General features: G+C 60.5%; 2 non-coding genes across 2 annotated transcripts; both read right to left on the bottom strand.

The window, feature by feature from the left end:
- Positions 1-257: 257 nt before the first annotated feature.
- Positions 258-376, bottom strand: LOC131873125 (5S ribosomal RNA). The gene has a single exon (XR_009371160.1). It is a non-coding gene; the product is annotated as a 5S ribosomal RNA (ribosomal RNA).
- A 5915-nt stretch (positions 377-6291) lies between these two features.
- LOC131873124 (5S ribosomal RNA) lies at positions 6292-6410 on the bottom strand. The gene has a single exon (XR_009371159.1). It is a non-coding gene; the product is annotated as a 5S ribosomal RNA (ribosomal RNA).
- Between the last annotated feature and the right edge of the window lie 12575 nt (positions 6411-18985).

Here is an 18985-nt window from a genome sequence, read left to right as displayed (position 1 = left end):
GCGCGCACTGGCCGAGGTGCACACCGATTTCACCTGGGTGCGCGCGCAGCACCTCGGGCGCACCGGGGTGCGCGCACAACGCCCGGGTTGCACCGTGGCCTGTGTGCTCGGGGCGCCTCGGGGTGCGCGCTCGGTGTCGCCCCCGCGCGCGCGGTAGTGCGGGCAGCGCACCCCGGCCCGGCCCGGCCCCGACGAGAACGCAAACGGGCAAAAGGTTTATTCAAATAGCATTGCGACGCCCGGCGAAAAACTAAGAAAGGGTGCAACACCGGGACTTCCCGGGAGGTCACCCATCCCAGTACTACTCCGGCCCAAGCGCGCTTAACTGCGGAGTTCTGATGGGATCCGGTGCACTAACGCTGGTATGATCGCACCCGTTATGAGCTTGTCGCAGTGTGTACTTAGCAAACCGCGACCCACGTGCGAATCCACCCCGGCCACCCACCCCCGTCGAGGTGCACACCCTCCCTCGCGAAGTGCGCCCCGTTCGCCAAGTGTGAGCCCTGCCCGGGTGCGCGCACCTTGCTAGGGCGTCGGGTGTGCACCCGGCCCGGCCTACGTGCGTGCACCTGGACGGGGCGTCGTGTGCGTGCAGTGTCCCGTCTGCAACGCGGTGCCCACACACCACCTCGGGCGCAACGACCTGCGCTCACATGTGGGCCGAGTGCACCTTGGTGCATGTTCGGGGCGCCTCGGGTGCACGCTCGATCTTGCCCCGGTGCACCAAGGCGCTCGGTTTGCCCCGGGTGCGCACTTGGTGCAAGGTGGGCACCCAAAATAGGGATCAAGCACCAAAACACAAGTTTCGGGATGCAAAATGGGACCCAAGGACCACAAATGCGTTCCAAGACCCATGATGGGTCCACGAGAACAAAAATGTGTTCCGAGACTTAATAAACAAATATTGGGTTTTAGGAGAAGAAACATGCTCTGATGCCCAAAACGAGAATCGACCCCGAAAAGGCCACAGGCCAAAAGTGGGATGCGAGACAAAAAAAAATGGGACCCGAGGACCAAAATTGGGTTCCCAGGTCGAAGACAGGGCAACCGGACAAGAAACGACCTCTAAGGCTCGAAATGAGTCCCGACGACTAAAACTTGACAAGAAGCACCCATCAGGCACCCAACTCGACACCCATGGGATGCCGACCCACCCGGGCTTCCACCTAGCACACCTTGGCACCCACCCACCCTCGCACCCAACCTCGCACCCAACTTAGCACCTTTGAACCCACATTGGCACTCACCCTGACCCTGGCACCTTGGAACCCACATTGGCACTCACCTTGACCCTGGCACCCACCTTTGCACTCACCTTGGGACCCACCCTGGCTCCCACCTCGGCACCCACCCAGACACCCACCTTGGTTCCTTGGCACCCACCTTGGATCCTTGGCACCCACCCCGACACCCACCTTGGCACGCAACTTGGCTACTTGCCACCCACCTTGGCTCCTTGACGCCCACCCCGACAACCACCCCGTGACCTACCCTGGCTAGGGTTGGTGCACACCCACCCTGGTGCCCACCTTGGCACCCACCCCATGACCCACCTTGGCACGCACCTTAGTACCCACCCCGTTACCCACCCTAGGACCCACCCCGTGACCCACCTTGGCCAGGGTGGGTGCCTTGGTGCGCACAACTTGCCTGGGCTGCACACCAGGGCGGGCTCAAGATGGCACCCGCGTTCCGTTTTTTTCACTATCTTTCAAAACGGAAATTTTAAAATCTCGTTTTTTTTTTTTTTTTGCCTTTTCTGGAAATTAGTGAAGGCAGCGCATCAAAGGTGCGCAATGCTGGTGCGAACCCGGGAGCGCTCCGATGTGTGCTCCAAGGTGCGGCGTGCACGAAGTCCGAGCCCGGCTTGCCCCGGGTGCGCACCTCGCGTGCACCTTCGCCGGGGTGAGCACCTTGGCTGGGTTGCGCGCCCTGGTGCGCACCAAGGAGCGCTCTGAAGTGTGCTCCAAGGTGCGGCGTGCACGAAGTCGGAGCTCGGTTTGCCCCGGGTGTGCACCTCGGGTGCGCACCTCGCGTGCACCTTCGCTGCGGTGGGCACCTTGGCTGGGTTGCGCGCCTTGGTGGGCACCATGCAGTGCACGAAGTCGGAGCCCGGTTTGCCCCGGGCGCGCACCTCCGCCAGGGTGGGCACCTTGGTGCGCACAACTTGCCTGGGCTGCGCACCAAGAAGGGCTCAAGATGGCACCCGCGTTCCGTTTTTTTCACTATCTTTCAGAACGGAAATTTTAAAATATCGTTTTTTTTTGCCTTTTCTGGAAATTAGTGAAGGCAGCGCATCAAAGGTGCGCAACGCTGGTGCGAACCTGGGAGCGCTCCGATGTGTGCTCCAAGGTGCGGCGTGCACGAAGTCGGAGCCCGGTTTGCCCCGGGTGCGCCCTGGTGGGCACCATGGTGCGCACCAAGGAGCGCTCCGAAGTGTGCTCCAAGGTGCGGCCTGCACGAAGTCGGAGCCCGGTTTGCCCCGGGCGTGCACCGCGGGTGGGCACCTTGGTGCGCATGCCTTGCCTGGGCTGCGCACCAGGGCGGGCTCAAGATGGCACCCGCGTTCCGTTTTTTTCACTATCTTTCAAAACGGAAATTTTAAAATCTCATTTTTTTTTGCCTTTTCTGGAAATTAGTGAAGGCAGCGCATCAAAGGTGCGCACCTCGCTGCCCACCACGGTGCGCAACGCCGGTGGGCACCCGGGAGTGCTTCGAAGTGTGCTCCAAGGTGCTGCGTGCACGTTGTCGGAGCCCGGTTTGCCCCGGGTGCGCACCTCGCGTGCACCTTCGTCGGGGTGGGCACCTTGGCTGGGTTTGCCCCGGCTGCGCTCCGAAGCGGGGTTATTGGAGCGCCGCCTCTTTTTTTGTCGGAGCGTTTGGTGGGGTTTCTCGCATTGGCTCTTCCCAGGCCCGGTTGCCACCCTGGCGCGCACGAAGTCGGAAGTAGGGTTAATTGCCCGGGTGCGCACCTTTGCCAGGGTGGGCACCTTACCTGGGCTGTGCACCAGGGCGGGCTCAAGATGGCACCCGCGTTCCGTTTTTTTCACTATCTTTCAAAACGGAAATTTTAAAATCTCCTCTTTTTTTTGCCTTTTCTGGAAATTAGTGAAGGCAGCGCATCAAAGGTGCGCACCTCGCTGCCCACCTTGGTGTGCTCTGAGGTGCGCACCCGGGAGCGCTACGAAGTGTGCTCCAAGGTGCGGCGTGCACGTTGTCGGAGCCCGGTTTGCCCCGGGTGCGCACCTCGCCTGCACCTTGGCCGGGGTGGGCACCCTCGCTGGGTTTGCCCAGGGTGCGCTCCGAAGCGGGGTTACTGGAGCGCCCCCTCTTTTTTTGTCAGAGCGTTTGGTGGGGTTTCTCGCATTGGCTCTTCCCAGGCCCGGTTGTTGGGTGCGCTCCCACCCTGGCGCGCGCGAAGTTGGAAGTTGGGTTAATTGCCCGGGCGCGCACCTTCGCCAGGGTGGGCACCTTGGTGCGCACACCTTGGCTGGGCTGCGCACCAGGGCGGGCTCAAGATGGCACCAGCATTCCCTTTTTCTCACTATCTTTCAAAACGGAAATTTTAAAATCTCGTTTTTTTTTGCCTTTTATGGAAATTAGTGAAGGCATCGCATCAAAGGTGCGCACCTCGCTGCCCACCTTGGTGTGCTCCGAGGTGCCCACCACGGTGCGCTCCGAGGTGCCCACCACGGTGCGCAACGCCGGTGCGAACCCGGGAGCGCCCCGATGTGTGCTCCAAGGTGCGGCGTGCACGAAGCCGGACCCCGGTTTGCCCCGGGTGCGCACCTCGCGTGCACCTTGGTGCGCACACCTTGGCTGGGTTGCGCGGCCTGGTGGGCACCATGGTGCGCACCAAGGAGCGCTCCGAAGTGTGCTCCAAGGTGCGGCGTGCACGAAGTCCTAGCCCGGTTTGCCCCGGGTGCGCACCTTCGCCGCGGTGGGCACCATGGCGTGCACGAAGTCGGAGCCCGGTTTGCCCCGGGTGCGCACCTCGCGTGCACCTTCGCCGGGGTGGGCACCTCGGCTGGGTTGCGCGCCCTGGTGCGCACCAAGGAGCGCTCCGAAGTGTGCTCCAAGGTGCGGCGTGCACGAAGTCGGAGCCCGGTTTGCCCCGGGTGCGCACCTTCGCCGCGGTGGGCACCCTGGTGCGCACCATGGCGTGCACGAAGTCGGAGCCCGGTTTGCCCCGGGTGCGCACCTCGCGTGCACCTTCGGCGGGGTTGCGCGCCCTGGTGCGCACCAAGGAGCGCTCCGAAGTGTGCTCCAAGGTGCGGCGTGCACGAAGTCGGAGCCCGGTTTGCCCCGGGTGCGCACCTCGCGTGCACCTTCGGCGGGGTTGCGCGCCCTGGTGGGCACCATGGTGCGCACCAAGGAGCGCTCCGAAGTGTGCTCCAAGGTGCGGCGTGCACGAAGTCGGAGCCCGGTTTGCCCCGGGTGCGCACCTCGCGTGCACCTTCGCCGCGGTGGGCACCATGGCGTGCACGAAGTCGGAGCCCGGTTTGCCCCGGGTGCGCACCTCGCGTGCACCTTCGCCGGGGTGGGCACCTCGGCTGGGTTGCGCGCCCTGGTGCGCACCAAGGAGCGCTCCGAAGTGTGCTCCAAGGTGCGGCGTGCACGAAGTCGGAGCCCGGTTTGCCCCGGGTGCGCACCTCGCGTGCACCTTCGCCGCGGTGGGCACCATGGCGTGCACGAAGTCGGAGCCCGGTTTGCCCCGGGTGCGCACCCCGCGTGCACCTTCGCCGGGGTGGGCACCTCGGCTGGGTTGCGCGCCCTGGTGCGCACCAAGGAGCGCTCCGAAGTGTGCTCCAAGGTGCGGCGTGCACGAAGTCGGAGCCCGGTTTGCCCCGGGTGCGCACCTCGCGTGCACCTTCGCCGCGGTGGGCACCTTGGCTGGGTTGGGCACCATTGAGCGCTCCGAAGTGTGCTCCAAGGTGCGCACCATGGCCCTCCAAGGTGCGCAGCATGGCGTGCACGAAGTCGGAGCCCGGTTTGCCCCGGGTGCGCACCTCGCGTGCACCTTCGCCAGGGTGGGCACCTCGGTGCGCACACCTTCTCAATGTTTTCTTGCCTTTTCTGGAAATTGGTGAAGGCAGCGCATCAAAGGTGCGCACCTCGGTGTGCTCCGAGGTGCGAACCCGAGAGCGCTCCGAGGTGCCCACGAAGTCGAAAGTCGGGTTAATTGCATTGTTTTCCCCGGGTGCGCTCCGAGGTGCGCAACATCGGTGCGCACCAAGGAGGGCTCCGAAGTGTGCTCCAAGGTGCGCACGATTCGGAGCTCGGTTTGCCCGGGGTGCGCACACCTTGGCTGGGTTGCGCACCCTTTGTGCGCTCCAAGGTGCGCACGAAGTCGGAGCTCGGTTTGCCCCGGGTGCGCACCTTCGCCAGGGTGCGCACCTTGATGCGCACGCCTTGGCTGGGCTGCGCACCTTGGTGGGCGCCATGGTGCGCACCTTTCGTGCGCTCCAAGGTGCGCACGAAGTCGGAGCTCGGTTTGCCCCGGGTGCGCACCTTGGTGGGCGCCATGGTGCACTCCGAGGTGCCCAAGATTGGTGCGCACCAAGGAGCGCTCCGAAGTGCGCTCCAAGGTGCGCAGGTGCGCGCGAAGTCGAAAGTTGGGTTAATTGTCCGGTTTGCCTCGGGTGCGCACCTTGCGTGCACCTTCGCCAGGGTGGGCGCCTTGGTGCGCACACCTTGGCTGGGCTGCGCACCCGGGCGCGCACACCTTGGCACCCGCGTTTCCTTCATTTTAAATTTTTTTTTTTTACAATCTCTCAAGTGGGAAATTCTATAATCTCAACTTTTTTTGCCTTTTCAGGAAACTTTTGAATGGAGCGCATCATTGGTGCGCTCCGAAGTGTGCTCCAAGGTGCGCACCTCTGGTGTGCTCCAAAGCTCTCTCCAGCTGCGTGCACCTGCCCCGGCCGCGCACCCGGCCCCGCCCAGCTTCGCTCACCTGTCCCGGGCGTCTGGTGCGGAACCTTAGAGTAAGAAACATCACCGTGCACCTTGGCCAACGTGCGCGACTCGACCGAGCGCGCACTGGCCGAGGTGCACACCGATTTCACCTGGGTGCGCGCGCAGCACCTCGGGCGCACCGGGGTGCGCGCACAACGCCCGGGTTGCACCGTGGCCTGTGTGCTCGGGGCGCCTCGGGTGCGCGCTCGGTGTCGCCCCCGCGCGCGCGGTAGTGCGGGCAGCGCACCCCGGCCCGGCCCGGCCCCGACGAGAACGCAAACGGGCAAAAGGTTTATTCAAATAGCATTGCGACGCCCGGCGAAAAACTAAAAAAGGGTGCAACACCGGGACTTCCCGGGAGGTCACCCATCCCAGTACTACTCCGGCCCAAGCGCGCTTAACTGCGGAGTTCTGATGGGATCCGGTGCACTAACGCTGGTATGATCGCACCCGTTATGAGCTTGTCGCAGTGTGTACTTAGCAAACCGCGACCCACGTGCGAATCCACCCCGGCCACCCACCCCCGTCGAGGTGCACACCCTCCCTCGCGAAGTGCGCCCCGTTCGCCAAGTGTGAGCCCTGCCCGGGTGCGCGCACCTTGCTAGGGCGTCGGGTGTGCACCCGGCCCGGCCTACGTGCGTGCACCTGGACGGGGCGTCGTGTGCGTGCAGTGTCCCGTCTGCAACGCGGTGCCCACACACCACCTCGGGCGCAACGACCTGCGCTCACATGTGGGCCGAGTGCACCTTGGTGCATGTTCGGGGCGCCTCGGGTGCACGCTCGATCTTGCCCCGGTGCACCAAGGCGCTCGGTTTGCCCCGGGTGCGCACTTGGTGCAAGGTGGGCACCCAAAATAGGGATCAAGCACCAAAACACAAGTTTCGGGATGCAAAATGGGACCCAAGGACCACAAATGCGTTCCAAGACCCATGATGGGTCCACGAGAACAAAAATGTGTTCCGAGACTTAATAAACAAATATTGGGTTTTAGGAGAAGAAACATGCTCTGATGCCCAAAACGAGAATCGACCCCGAAAAGGCCACAGGCCAAAAGTGGGATGCGAGACAAAAAAAAATGGGACCCGAGGACCAAAATTGGGTTCCCAGGTCGAAGACAGGGCAACCGGACAAGAAACGACCTCTAAGGCTCGAAATGAGTCCCGACGACTAAAACTTGACAAGAAGCACCCATCAGGCACCCAACTCGACACCCATGGGATGCCGACCCACCCGGGCTTCCACCTAGCACACCTTGGCACCCACCCACCCTCGCACCCAACCTCGCACCCAACTTAGCACCTTTGAACCCACATTGGCACTCACCCTGACCCTGGCACCTTGGAACCCACATTGGCACTCACCTTGACCCTGGCACCCACCTTTGCACTCACCTTGGGACCCACCCTGGCTCCCACCTCGGCACCCACCCAGACACCCACCTTGGTTCCTTGGCACCCACCTTGGATCCTTGGCACCCACCCCGACACCCACCTTGGCACGCAACTTGGCTACTTGCCACCCACCTTGGCTCCTTGACGCCCACCCCGACAACCACCCCGTGACCTACCCTGGCTAGGGTTGGTGCACACCCACCCTGGTGCCCACCTTGGCACCCACCCCATGACCCACCTTGGCACGCACCTTAGTACCCACCCTGTTACCCACCCTAGGACCCACCCCGTGACCCACCTTGGCCAGGGTGGGTGCACCCACCCTGGTGCCCACCTTGGCACCCACCCATCCTAGCACCCAGCCTGTGACCGGGCTTGGAACCCAACCTTGCACCCGTCTTGGCCAGTGTGGGTGCGCACCCATCCTGGCACCCACGTTGTGACACACCCTTTAACCCACGCACCCTAGCAGCCACGTTGGCACCCACCTTGGAACACAACCTAGCAACTTGGCACCCACCCCGTGACCCACCTTGGCATCCACCATAGCAGTCGCCCACTTGGCACCCACCTTGGAACCCAAGTTGGCACCCACCTCGGCACCCACCTTGACACTTGTGGACCCACCTTGCCACTCACCCTAGCATCGACCCATCCTAGCACCCACCCTGGCACCTTTGCACCCTAGCACTCACCCATCCTAGCACCTAACCTGTGACCCACCTTGACACTCACCCTCGCACCCACCTTGGAACCCAACCTAGCACCCACCCACCCTGACACCAACCCTAGCACCTACCCACCCTTGCACCCACCCTGTGACCCATCTTGGCACCCACCCATCCTACCACTCAACCTATCACCCACCTTCTCACCCACCTTGGCATCCACCTTAGCACCCACCCACACTGGCACCTTGGCACCCACCTCGGGCAAGGTGGGTGCACACCCACCCTGACACCCAATTTAGAACCAACCGAGCATGTTACCCACCTTGGCACCCACATTGCAGCCCACCCTAGTACCCACCCTATGACCCACATTGGCATCCACACCCTAGCACCCAGGCACCTCGACACCCGCCTTGACACGCACCCTAGCACTAAACCTGTGACCCACCTTGGAACTCACCCTAGAACCCACCCACCCTGTGAACCACCTTGGCATCCACCTTAGCACCCACCCACCTTGGCACCCACTCTAGCACTCACCCATCCTAACACCCAACTTGTTACCCACCTTGGCACCCGCCCTCGCGTCCACCTTGAAACCCACCCTAGCACCCACCCACGCAGGAGCCCACCTTGGCACCCAACCTAACACCCACGCATCCTGGCACCCAACTTGTGACCCACCTTGGAACCCACCCTAGTACCCACCTTTGAACCCACTATATCACCAACCCACCTTGGCACCCACCCTATGACCCTCTTTGGAATCCACCCTAGCACGCACCCACCCTGGCACCCACCATGGAGCGCACCCTAGCACCCACCCACCTCGGCACGCACCTCAACACCCACCTTGGTGTGCGCACTGCGCCAACCTCTCAAAGACCCTATGTGGTGCGCTCCAAAGTGTACACCTTTGGTGCGCTCCAAGGTGCGCACCTTTGGTGCACACCGAGGTGCACACCAAAGTGTGCACCGAGGTGAGCACCAAAGTGCACTCCAAGGTGCACACCAAGGCGTGCACCTTTGGTGCGGTCAATGCAAACGAATTCGGAAGTTGGGGTCGATGTCCTAATCGCTGCTGCAGACTACACGTATGAGAATCGGACAAATAGCTTTATATAGGGGAGGTGTTGCGTTTGATGGGTCGACTCCCCTGGTTGTGTGCACTGCACCAACTTCAAAGACCCTGTCTTGTTTAAGAAGTCAAAAGTTGGGGTGGATGTCCTAATCATTGCTGCAGTCTACGCATGTATGAGAATCAGACAAATAGCTTATATAGGGGAGGTGTTGCATTCGGTGGGTTGACTCCCCTGGTTGTGCGCACTGCGCCAACCTCAAAGACCCCGCATAGCAGAAGAAGTCGGAAGTCGGATTTTGGTGAGCACCAAGGCGTGCACCTTTGGTGCGGTCAACGCAGACGAATTCAGAAGTTGGGGTGGATGTCCTAATCGTTGTTGCAGGCTACACATGTATGAGAATCAGACAAATAGCTTATATAGGGGAGGTGTTGGGTTTGATGGGTCAACTCCCTTGGTTGTGCGCATTACGCCAACCTCAAAGACCTTGTTTTCGTTAAGAAGTCAAAAGTTGGGGTCAATGTCCTAATGGCTCCTGTAGGCTACACATGTATGAGAATCGGACAAATAGCTTATATAGGGGAGGTGTTGGGTTTGATGGGTCGACTCCCCTGGTTGTGCGCATTACGTCAACCTCAAAGACCTTGTTTTCGTTAAGAAGTCAAAAGTTGGGGTCGATGTCCTAATTGCTCCTGTAGACTACACATGTATGAGAATCAGACAAATAGCTTATATAGGGGAGGTGTTGGGTTTGATGGGTTGACTCCCCTAGTTGTTCGCATTACACCAACCTCAAAGACCTTGTTTTCGTTTAGAAGCCGAAAGTTGGGGTCGATGTCCTAATTGCTCCTGCAGGCTACGCATGTATGAGAATCAGACAAATAGCTTATATAGGGGAGGTGTTGGGTTTGATGGGTCGACTCCCCTGGTTGTGCGCATTGCGCCAACCTCAAAGACCCTGCATTGCGGATGAAGTCGAAAGTCAGAGTTTGGTGTGCTACAAGGTGTGGTCGAAGGTGCTCACCTAGGTGTGCACCTTTGGAGCGCAGGAAAAGTGCCCTCCAAAAGTGCGCACCTTTGGAGTGCACAAAAGTGCCCTCCAAAAGTGCGCACCTTTGGAGCGCACAAAAGTGCCCTCCAAAAAGTGCCCTCCAAAAGTGCGCACCTTTGGAGCGCACAAAAGTGCCCTCCAAAAAGTGCCCTCCAAAAGTGCGCACCTTTGGAGTGCAGAAAAGTGCCCTCCAAAAAGTGCCCTCCAAAAGTGTGCACCTTTGGAGTGCACAAAAGTGCCCTCCAAAAGTGCGCACCTTTGGAGCGCAGAAAAGTGCCCTCCAAAAAGTGCCCTCCAAAAGTGCGCACCTTTGGAGCGCAGAAAAGTGCCCTCCAAAAAGTGCCCTCCAAAAGTGCGCACCTTTGGAGCGCAGAAAAGTGCCCTCCAAAAAGTGCCCTCCAAAAGTGCGCACCTTTGGAGCGCAGAAAAGTGCCCTCCAAAAAGTGCCCTCCAAAAGTGCGCACCTTTGGAGCGCACAAAAGTGCCCTCCAAAAAGTGCCCTCCAAAAGTGCGCACCTTTGGAGCGCACAAAAGTGCCCTCCAAAAGTGCGCACCTTTGGAGCGCACAAAAGTGCCCTCCAAAAGTGCGCACTTTTGGTGCGCACCAAGGCGCTGGTTCGGTCGTTGCAGGCGAGTTCGGAAGTTGGGGTCGATGTCCTGAGCGGAGGTGCAAACTACACAGGTGTCGGAATCGGACAAATAGCTTATATAGGGGAGGTGTATGCTTCGATGGGTCGACTCCCCAGGTTGAGCGCACCGCGCCAACCTCAAAGACCCTACGGTATGGATGAAGTCGGAAGTTGGGTCCGATGACCGATTCGATTAGTAGGTATGCTCATGAGGTCGGAATTTGGGTCCGATGACCTGCCATGTGCAGGAAGGCGAATGTTGGCACTGTGCGTTGCAAGGTGCACACCAAGGTGCTGGTGCGGTCTTTTTAGTCGAGTTCGGAAGTTGGGGTCGATGTCCTGATCGGAGGTGCAAGCTACACAGGTGTGGGAATCGGACAAATAGCTTATATAGGGGAGGTGTATGCTTCGTTGGGTCGACTCCCCGGGTTGAGCGCACCGCGCCAACCTCAAAGACCCTACGGTATGGATGAAGTCGGAAGTTGGGTCCGATGACCGATTCGATATGTAGGCATACTCGCGAGGTCGGAATTTGGGTCCGATGACCTGCCATGTGCAGGAAGGCGAATGTTGGCACTGTGCGTTGCAAGGTGCGCACCAAGGCGCTGGTTCGGTCGTTGCAGGCGAGTTCGGAAGTTGGGGTCGATGTCCTGATCGGAGGTGCAAACTACACAGGTGTGGGAATCGGACAAATAGCTTATATAGGGGAGGTGTATGCTTCGTTGGGTCGACTCCCCGGGTTGAGCGCACCGCGCCAACCTCAAAGACCCTACGGTATGGATGAAGTCGGAAGTTGTGTCCGATGACCGATTCGATATGTAGGCATACTCGCGAGGTCGGAATTTGGGTCCGATGACCTGCCATGTGCAGGAAGGCGAATGTTGGGACTGTGCGTCGCAAGGTGCGCACCAAGGCGCTGGTGCCGTCGTTGCAGTCGAGTTCGGAAGTTGGGGTCGATGTCCTGGTCAGAGGTGCAAACTACACAGGTGTGGGAATCGGACAAATAGCTTATATAGGGGAGGTGTATGCTTCGATGGGTCGACTCCCCGGGTTGAGCGCACCGCGCCAACCTCAAAGACCCTACAGTATGGATGAAGTCGGAAGTTGGGTCCGATGACCGATTCGATACGTAGGCATATTGGCGAGGTCTGAATTTGTGTCCGATGACCTGCCATGCGCAGGAAGGCGGAATTTGGGTCCGATGACCGAGTTGATGGCGTGCCATGCGCAGAAAGGCGGAATTTGGGTCCGATGACCGAGTTGATGTTGATGGCCCGCCATGCACAGGAAGGCGGAATTTGGGTCCGATGACCGATTTGAAGGCGTGCCATGCGCAGAAAGGCGGAGTTTGGGTCCGATGACCGAGTTGATATTGATGGCCCGCCATGCGCAGGAAGGCGGAATTTGGGTCCGATGACCTGACATACGCATGGAGTCCGACTCGGGGGCCGATGTTCGATTCGATGACTTGCATTGTGGGTAAAGTCGGAAGTTGTGGTCTTTGACCCGATTCGATGACCAGACTTCGGCTGCTTGAGAATCGGACAAATAACTTATATAGGGGAGGTAGTGTTCTCGAGCATCCTCCCCCCGTGCCCGTTTATGTCGATTGATGCTGGTGCTCGACTGGTTGGAGCGCTCGGATGCAAAAATCTTGCACCAGGATTTATCGATTGTGATGGACACGGCAAGTCTCCTGATTGCTATGCAGGAGCTCATCGTGAATCTCTATGCGGCCTTGGTATGGACTCGACCTGCGGAATGGTTCGGCAATGGTAGTCGCTCCAACACGTCCTTGCAATGGCCACAGAGGTGATTCGACTAGAGCTCCAGTCTAGCTTTTGGGTTGCTTGGCGGACTGGTATAGCCGCGATCGAGTTCCGGCCATGAACGTTTTAGATAGCTCTTGGGCTTTCTGGGACGGAAGTCGGAAGTTTGGGCTGTTGTCCGATTTGATGACCATTCTTCGGATGTGTGAGAATCGGACAAATAACTTATATAGGGGACTGTGTTGTCTCACGCAGCCCCCTCCGTGCCCCTCTATCTCGACCGATGTTGGTGCTTGAAAGGGTTGGGATCGCTCGGATTTATAAACGTGCACCACCATTTGTCGAGTGTGAGGGACGCGGCAGGTCTCCTAAATGCTATACGGGCGCTCTCTGAGAATCTCTATCCGGCCTCGACACAGACTAGTCTTGCTGAATGGTTTGGCACTGGTAGTCGATCCAACACGTCGTTGTTGTGGCCGCCTAGGCGATTCGATTCGAGCCCCCGTCTAGCTTTTGGGTTGCTTGGCGGATTTTGCCCTATCCGCAAGTGAGCTCGGTCCCTAAACGTTCGAGAAACCCGATTGCTATGCGCCGACTCTCTTTCTTGCGAGCCTCCATCTAGCTTTTGGGTCTCTACGGAACGGAAGTCGGAATCTGGGACCGTTGTTTGATTCGACGAGGCAGACTACGGTTGTGCGAGAATCGGACAAATAACTTATATAGGGGAGGTGTTGACTGGAGCATTCTCCCCCGTGCCCCTCTAACTCGACCAATGCTGGCGCTCGAACGGTGGTAGCGCTCGGATTTTCGTTGAGCGCCAGCATTGGTCGATTTAGAGGGGCATGCGAGATTCCCGAATGCTATGCGAGGGCTCTAACGGAAATGTCTATTGGTTTCGGTATGGATGCAATTGCGAGTGGTTCGGCAAAGGTAGTCGTTCCGATGCGTCCATGTCGTGGCCAAATCGATAATTCGATTTGAGCCCTCGTATAGCATTTGGGTCTCTCGATGTGATTCCGCATTCCAGTCCCTTTGGGCACTGCTTGAGCCGCATCCCAGGGGGTTCCCTTCCCAATAATCTGCCTCGCAACCCGATTGCTATGCGGTGAGGCTCCTCGGCCGCCTCGGAACTATCTGTGTATCAGACGCATCGCGGGATAAGGGGTTGGCAACGGTAGTCGCCCCAAGCGCGTCCGATGCTTGGACCATTCCGAGGCGGCCCTGAAGCCTCTTCCGTCTAGCCGTTGGGTCCTTCTCGCCGCATCCCTTGCCTCGCACCCCGATTGCTATGCGGTGAGGCTCCTCGGCCGCCTTGGAACTATCTGTGTATCAGACGCATCGCGGGATAAGGGGTTGTCACTGGTAGTCGCCCCAAGCGCGTCCGATGCTTGGACCATTCCGAGGCGGCCCTGAAGCCTCTTCCGTCTAGCCGTTGGGTCCTTCTCGCCGCATCCCTCGACTCGCACCCCGATTGCTATGCGGTGAGGCTCCTCGGCCGCCTTGGAACTATCTGTGTATCGGACGCGTCGCGGGATAAGGGGTTGTCACTGGTAGTCGCCCCAAGCGCGTCCGATGCTTGGACCATTCCGAGGCGGCCCTGAAGCCTCTTCCGTCTAGCCGTTGGGTCCTTCTCGCCGCATCCCTCGCCTCGCACCCCGATTGCTATGCGGTGAGGCTCCTCGGCCGCCTTGGAACTATCTGTGTATCGGACGCGTCGCGGGATAAGGGGTTGTCACTGGTAGTCGCCCCAAGCGCGTGCGATGCATGGACCATTCCCAGGCGGCCCTGAAGCCTCTTCCGTCTAGCCGTTGGGTCCTTCTCGCCGCATCCCTCGCCTCGCACCCCGATTGCTATGCGGTGAGGCTCCTCGGCCGCCTTGGAACTATCTGTGTATCGGACGCGTCGCGGGATAAGGGGTTGTCACTGGTAGTCGCCCCAAGCGCGTCCGATGCTTGGACCATTCCGAGGCGGCCCTGAAGCCTCTTCCGTCTAGCCGTTGGGTCCTTCTCGCCGCATCCCTCGCCTCGCACCCCGATTGCTATGCGGTGAGGCTCCTCGGCCGCCTTGGAACTATCTGTGTATCGGACGCGTCGCGGGATAAGGGGTTGTCACTGGTAGTCGCCCCAAGCGCGTCCGATGCTTGGACCATTCCGAGGCGGCCCTGAAGCCTCTTCCGTCTAGCCGTTGGGTCCTTCTCGCCGCATCCCTCGCCTCGCACCCCGATTGCTATGCGGTGAGGCTCCTCGGCCGCCTTGGAACTATCTGTGTATCGGACGCGTCGCGGGATAAGGGGTTGTCACTGGTAGTCGCCCCAAGCGCGTCCGATGCTTGGACCATTCCGAGGCGGCCCTGAAGCCTCTTCCGTCTAGCCGTTGGGTCCTTCTCGCCGCATCCCTCGCCTCGCACCCCGATTGCTATGCGGTGAGGCTCCTCGGCCGCCTTGGAACTATCTGTGTATCGGACGCATCGCGGGATAAGGGGTTGTCACTGGTAGTCGCCCCAAGCGCGTCCGATGCTTGGACCATTCCGAGGCGGCCCTGAAGCCTCTTCCGTCTAGCCGTTGGGTCCTTCTCGCCGCATCCCTCGCCTCGCACCCCGATTGCTATGCGGTGAGGCTCCTCGGCCGCCTTGGAACTATCTGTGTATCGGACGCGTCGCGGGATAAGGGGTTGTCACTGGTAGTCGCCCCAAGCGCGTCCGATGCTTGGACCATTCCGAGGCGGCCCTGAAGCCTCTTCCGTCTAACCGTTGGGTCCTTCTCGCCGCATCCCTCGCCTCGCACCCCGATTGCTATGCGGTGAGGCTCCTCGGCCGCCTTGGAACTATCTGTGTATCGGACGCGTCGCGGGATAAGGGGTTGTCACTGGTAGTCGCCCCAAGCGCGTCCGATGCTTGGACCATTCCGAGGCGGACCTGAAGCCTCTTCCGTCTAGCCGTTGGGTCCTTCTCGCCGCATCCCTCGCCTCGCACCCCGATTGCTATGCGGTGAGGCTCCTCGGCCGCCTTGGAACTATCTGTGTATCGGACGCGTCGCGGGATAAGGGGTTGTCACTGGTAGTCGCCCCAAGCGCGTCCGATGCTTGGACCATTCCGAGGCGGCCCTGAAGCCTCTTCCGTCTAGCCGTTGGGTCCTTCTTGCCGCATCCCTCGCCTCGCACCCCGATTGCTATGCGGTGAGGCTCCTCGGCCGCCTTGGAACTATCTGTGTATCGGACGCGTCGCGGGATAAGGGGTTGTCACTGGTAGTCGCCCCAAGCGCGTCCGATGCTTGGACCATTCCGAGGCGGCCCTGAAGCCTCTTCCGTCTAGCCGTTGGGTCCTTCTCGCCGCATCCCTCGCCTCGCACCCCGATTGCTATGCGGTGAGGCTCCTCGGCCGCCTTGGAACTATTTGTGTATCGGACGCATCGCGGGATAAGGGGTTGTCACTGGTAGTCGCCCCAAGCGCGTCCGATGCTTGGACCATTCCGAGGCGGCCCTGAAGCCTCTTCCGTCTAGCCGTTGGGTCCTTCTCGCCGCATCCCTCGCCTCGCACCCCGATTGCTATGCGGTGAGGCTCCTCGGCCGCCTTGGAACTATCTGTGTATCGGACGCGTCGCGGGATAAGGGGTTGTCACTGGTAGTCGCCCCAAGCGCGTCCGATGCTTGGACCATTCCGAGGCGGACCTGAAGCCTCTTCCGTCTAGCCGTTGGGTCCTTCTCGCCGCATCCCTCGCCTCGCACCCCGATTGCTATGCGGTGAGGCTCCTCGGCCGCCTTGGAACTATCTGTGTATCGGACGCGTCGCGGGATAAGGGGTTGTCACTGGTAGTCGCCCCAAGCGCGTCCGATGCTTGGACCATTCCGAGGCGGCCCTGAAGCCTCTTCCGTCTAGCCGTTGGGTCCTTCTCGCCGCATCCCTCGCCTCGCACCCCGATTGCTATGCGGTGAGGCTCCTCGGCCGCCTTGGAACTATCTGTGTATCGGACGCGTCGCGGGATAAGGGGTTGTCACTGGTAGTCGCCCCAAGCGCGTCCGATGCTTGGACCATTCCGAGGCGGACCTGAAGCCTCTTCCCTCTAGCCGTTGGGGCTTTCTCGCCGCATCCCTCGCCTCGCACCCCGATTGCTATTCGGTGAGGCTCCTCGGCCGCCTTGGAACTATCTGTGTATCGGACGCATCGCGGGATAAGGGGTTGGCAGTGGTAGTCGCCCCAAGCGCGTCCGATGCTTGGACCATTCCGAGGCGGCCCTGCAGCCTCTTCCGTCTAGCCGTTGGGGCCATCTCGCTGCATCCCCCACCTCGCACCACGATTGCTATGCGGTGAGGCTCCTTGGCCGCCTCGGAACTATCTGTGTATCGGACGCATCGCGGGATAAGGGGTTGTCACTGGTAGTCGCCCCAAGCGCGTCCGATGCTTGGACTATTCCGAGGCGGCCCTGCAGCCTCTTCCGTCTAGCCGTTGGGGCCATCTCGCCGCATCCCCCAGCTCCTCGGCCGCCTCGGAACTATCTGTGTATCGGACGCATCGCGGGATAAGGGGTTGGCAGTGGTAGTCGCCCCAAGCGCGTTCGATGCTTGGACTATTCCGAGGCGGCCCCGCAGCCTCTTCCGTCTACCCTTTGGGGCCATCTCGCCGCATCCCTCGCCTCGCACCCCGATTGCTATGCGGTGAGGCTCCTCGGCCGCCTGGGAACTATCTTCGTATCGGATGCATCGCGGGATAAGGGGTTGTCACTGGTAGTCGCCCCAAGCGCGTCCGATGCTTGGACTATTCCGAGGCGGCCCTGTGGCCTCTTCCGTCTAGCCGTTGGGGCCATCTCGCCGCATCCCTCACCTCGCACCCCCATTGCTATGCGGTGAGGCTCCTCGGCCGCCTTGGAACTGTCTTCGTATCGGAAGCATCGCGGGATAAGGGGTTGTCACTGGTAGTCGCCCCAAGCGCGTCCGATGCTTGGACTATTCCGAGGCGGCCCTGCAGCCTCTTCCGTCTAGCCGTTGGGGCCATCTCGCCGCATCCCCCACCTCGCACCCGGATTGCTATGCGGTGAGGCTCCTCGGCCGCCTTGGAACTATCTTCGTATCGGACGCATCGCGGGATAAGGGGTTGTCACTGGTAGTCGCCCCAAGCGCGTCCGATGCTTGGACTATTCCGACGCGGCCCTGTGGCCTCTTCCGTCTAGCCGTTGGGGCCATCTCGCCGCATCCCCCACCTCGCACCCCGATTGCTATGCGGTGAGGCTCCTCGGCCGCCTTGGAACCATCTTCGTATCGGACGCATCGCGGGATGAGGGGTTGTCACTGGTAGTCGCCCCAAGCGCGTCCGATGCTTGGACCATTCCGAGGCGGCCCTGAAGCCTCTTCCGTCTAGCCGTTGGGGCCTTCCCGCCCCATCCCTCGCCTCGCACCCCCGATTGCTATGCGGTGAGGCTCCTCGGCCGCCTTGGAACCATCTGTGTATCGGACGCATCGCGGGATAAGGGGTTGGCACTGGTAGTCGCCCCAAGCGCGTCCGATGCTTGGAGCATTCCGAGGTGGCCCTGAAGCCTCTTCCGTCTAGCCGTTGGGGCCTTCCCGCCCCATCCCTCGCCTCGCACCCCGATTGATATGCGGTGAGGCTCCTCGGCCGCCTTGGAACTATCTGTGTATCGGACGCATCGCGGGATAAGGGGTTGGCACTGGTAGTCGTCCCAATCGCGTCCGATGCTTGGACCATTCCGAGGCGGCCCTGCAGCCTCTTCCGTTTAGCCGTCGGGGCCTTCCCGCCGCATCCCTCGCCTCGCATCCCGATTCCTATGCGGTGAGTCTTCTCGGCCGCCGCGGAACTATACCTGTTATTGCTACTGCATCCTTCGGCTGGTAACCTCCTCTGCCGCCTTGGAACGTTCTCTTTGTCGGACGCGTCGCGGGATAAGGGGTTGGCACTGGTAGTCGCCCCAAGCGCGCCCGATGCATAGACCGCTCCGAGTTGACCTTGCTTTCAGCCTCTCACATGCATAGACCTCTCTGAGTCGACCCTGCAGCCTCTCACGTTTAGCCTTTGGAATCTCGCCTCACAACATGATTGCTATCCTTGATGCATCCCTTGCCTCGAGCCCTGATTGCTTTCTTGGCTGCATCCCTCCTCTCCTCACAGCCCGGTTGTCATCACTGCTTCATCCGTCGCTTCATGCATTCTGGCTGCTGGGCCCTTCCCACCGCACACCTCGATTGCTATCTCTTCTGCATCACACACCCCGATTGCTATCTCTGCTACATCCCTCGGCTCTCACTTCTGCATCCTTCGCCTCCCACCTCGATTGCTATCAATGCTGCATCCGTAACCTCACACCCCGATTGCTATGCGGGGAGGCTCCTTGGCCGCCTTGGAAATTTCTGTGTGTCGGACGCACCGCGGGATAAGGGGTTGGCACTGGTAGTCGCCCCAAGTGCGCCCGATTCTTAGACCGCTTCGAGGTG

This window comes from Cryptomeria japonica, unplaced genomic scaffold (assembly GCF_030272615.1).
Source record: "Cryptomeria japonica unplaced genomic scaffold, Sugi_1.0 HiC_scaffold_1071, whole genome shotgun sequence".
Classification (NCBI taxonomy): Eukaryota; Viridiplantae; Streptophyta; class Pinopsida; order Cupressales; family Cupressaceae; genus Cryptomeria; species Cryptomeria japonica.
Note: the sequence above shows the minus strand (reverse complement) of the source record. Positions and strands in the feature narration are given on the sequence as shown.